The sequence below is a fragment of the Rattus rattus genome, chromosome 2, assembly GCF_011064425.1.
Source record: "Rattus rattus isolate New Zealand chromosome 2, Rrattus_CSIRO_v1, whole genome shotgun sequence".
Classification (NCBI taxonomy): Eukaryota; Metazoa; Chordata; class Mammalia; order Rodentia; family Muridae; genus Rattus; species Rattus rattus.
In genome coordinates this window covers 180,238,311-180,241,603 of record NC_046155.1, presented here as the reverse complement: position 1 = coordinate 180,241,603, position 3,293 = coordinate 180,238,311, and the positions used below count along the sequence as shown (strand labels likewise).

Genomic DNA, 3,293 nt, shown 5'->3' with positions numbered 1-3,293 from the left:
ACACAACCATTATGTAGCAAAGAGGATTAGCTCCTACATGGACCTATACAGGGTCTATGATTGTAGCTTCATTCTCTCTGAGCCCTTATGGGATCTATTCAGTTACTTCTATGGGCTATATTATCAATTTTTCTACAACCTGCTGGCTCTGAGAGTCCTTGATCTTCTTCTTCTCCAGGCTTCTCCAGGTGCTGCTTAGTTTTTTGCTTTATGTCTCTACCCCATTTTTAATAGGGTTATTTGATTCTCTGGAGTCTAACTTCTTGAGTTCTTTGTATATATTAGATATTAGCCCTCTATTGGATGTAGGCTTGAAAAAGATATTTTTCCCAATCTGTTGCTTGTTATTTTGTCCTAACGGTGCAGAGGCTTTGGAATTTTATGAGGTCCCATTTGTTGATTCTTTATCTTAGAGCATAAGACATTGGTGCTCTGTTCAGGGAATTTTCCCCAGTGCCCTGTGTTCAAGGTTCTTCCTCACTTTTCTTTTAGTTTAAGTCTATCCAGTTTTATGTGGAGGTCCTTGATCCACATGGACTTGAACTTTGTACAGGGCAGTACATATGGATCAATTTGCCTTCTTGTAAATGACGACCTCCAGTTGAACCAGCACCATTTGTTGAAAAGATTATTTTTTTTCCCTACTGGATGGTTTTAGCTCCTTTGTCAAAGATCAAGTGACCAAAGGTCTATTCCATTGATCTACCTGCCAGGCAGGTTTTTTAAAAATCATGATTTCTCTGTAGTATATCTCGAGGTAAGGGATGGTGATTGCCCCAGAAGTTCTTTTATTGTTGAGGATAGTTTTCACTATCATGGACTTTTTGGTATTCCAAATCAATTCGCAGATTGCACTTTCTAATTCTATGAAGAATTGAGTTGGAAATTTGATGTGAATTGCATTGAATCTGTAGATTGCTTTTGGTAAGAAGGCCATCTTTTTTATATTAATCTTGCCAATCCATGAGCACGGGAGGTCTTTACATCTTCTGAGATCTTCTTCATTTTTTTCTTCAGAGGCTTGAAGTTCTTGTCATACAGATCTTTCACTTGCTTGGTTGGAATCACAATGAGGAATTTTATGTTATTTATGTCTATTGTGAGGGGTGGACTTTATCTTATTTCTTTCTCAACTTGTTCATCCTTTGAATAGAGGAAGGCTACTAATTTGTTTGAGTTAATTTTATATCCAGCCACTTTGCTAAAGTTATTTATCAGGCTTAGTAGTTCTCTGGTGGAACTTTTCGAGTCACTTAAGTATACTATCATATCATCTGCAAATAGTGATATTTTGATTTCTTCCTTTCCAATTTGTATCCCTTTGACCTCCTTTTGTCATCTGTTGCTCTGGCTAGGATTTTGAGTACTATATTGAATAAGTAAGGAGAGAGTGGGCAGCCTTGTCTATTCCCTGATTTTAGTGGGATTGATTCAAGTTTCTCTTCATTTAGTTTGATGTTAGCTACTAGTTTCCAAAACTTTTATCATGAAAGGGTGTTGAATTTTCTCAAATGCTTTCTCAGCATCTAATGAAATAATCTTTTCTTAAATGAAATGCTACTGTACAATAGAGCATCAGTAAATTAAAGGTTAGAGTGCACAAATCCAAATCAGTGTCAATTTGTAAAAAGCAAAATACTCATTATCAGCTGCAAAGTTTGCCCAGTCAAACTGTTTGATTAAAATCATTGGATCAAATAGTTTGTATATTTTTAAAACCTATCAGCCTCTAAAGTTCCTTTTTATTATGAGTTGTAAGTTTTCTTAGTAAGATCCAACAGTTACTTAAGTAGATAGTGAAGGAAAATAATAGTTAGTGAATGTCTTTAAAGCTCTTCCCATTTTCACTTTTTAAAATGGTTAGGGAAAAACAGGAAAAGTAGATGCCATTCTTTTAGCAAAAACAAACAAACAAAAAAACAAGCCCAAAATAATGAAACAACCAAGCAACACTAAAACCACATTACACAGATGGATCTTCATGTTTTCATCTGGGTACCTAACACAACTAGTTTAACTGAGATGCTTTTCAACTTTAAAAATTGTGATATGAGAAGATAGAACTTTAATGGATACTTTTGAATTTGGATTTAACTTTGTTGAATATTATAACAGAGTATACTTATTACAATACAGTGTAGCACATCTTTCTATTAGAAAAAAATTTAAGATCCTTTACCTGTCTCCTTAAGTTAAAGGTGTGACATCATAAAGGGTGTCGAATGGCTGGATGTTTTTACAGTGCACACATATATTATGAAGTATGTCCTTAACAAATCTGATGGTTTCTCTTTCCGGAATTCCTGTCTTCACCTTTTCTTCGGTGGATTAGCTGTTCGAGGTAGAGTGACAGGACGTCCAGAATCCAGCCCACCATACTGGTACTTAGCTTTCTTTTCAGATGGTTTCAATATCTGGAATGAACACATCAAAGTTTCATCCACACTCATCATACCACCAGCATTGTCAAACTCGCCACAGTAATTTGGGGCAGAAAATAAAGTTACCAATTGTCTTTTAGCAAAAAATTCATATCCATCTTCTACCACCTGATGGGCTCAACAAATCAAGTCTAAATCATCACGATTCAGAAATTTACTGACTACATCAGCTCCAAAAGTAAAAGAAACACCACGATCATTTTCTCCCCAGCCTTGTACATCCTTATCTGGGTCGGAGCACAGTAAATCACAAAGCAAACCTGTATCAGGTACGCCAGTGGGTCTCATAATTCTCCGAATCTGTTCCATAGACTGTGGGTCTGGTGACAGTCCTCCACGACAACAGAAGATTTTCTCATCAACAATAGCAGCTATAGGCAGACAGTTAAAACAATCAGTGAATGTCTCCCACAATTTAATATTAAACCTTCGTTTGCACTCATCATATATTCAATAAATGCAGTTGATGCTAGCACATTCATGGTTTCCTCGTAGAAGAAAGAAGTCTCTCAGGTATTTGATTTTGTAAAAAATAGCAAACAGATGGTTTCAAAGACTGCTTTTCCTCTGTCATGTAATCTCAAAAGAAAAGATAGTTTGGCTTCTGGTGGAAAAGCTCCCATATTCAAATAATCTCAGTAAGTCTGTATACTGTCCACGAATATCTCCACAAATCTTCAGTGATGCTTCCAATTCCAAAAGAATAGGCTGGCTAAGAAAGGTTTCACGAGACTTGATACACAGCCCTCGGACTTCTGCTTTAGTCATCTGCACAATTTTTCCCGGACGACATCCTTGTACCTCTAGCAGGCAGGTGATGAGGCTGTCCACGTTCAGCTCCCTGTCTGCCAT

General features: G+C 36.7%; 1 pseudogene; it reads right to left on the bottom strand.

The window, feature by feature from the left end:
- Nucleotides 1-2,048: 2,048 nt before the first annotated feature.
- LOC116892741 lies at nucleotides 2,049-3,293 on the bottom strand (annotated as a pseudogene).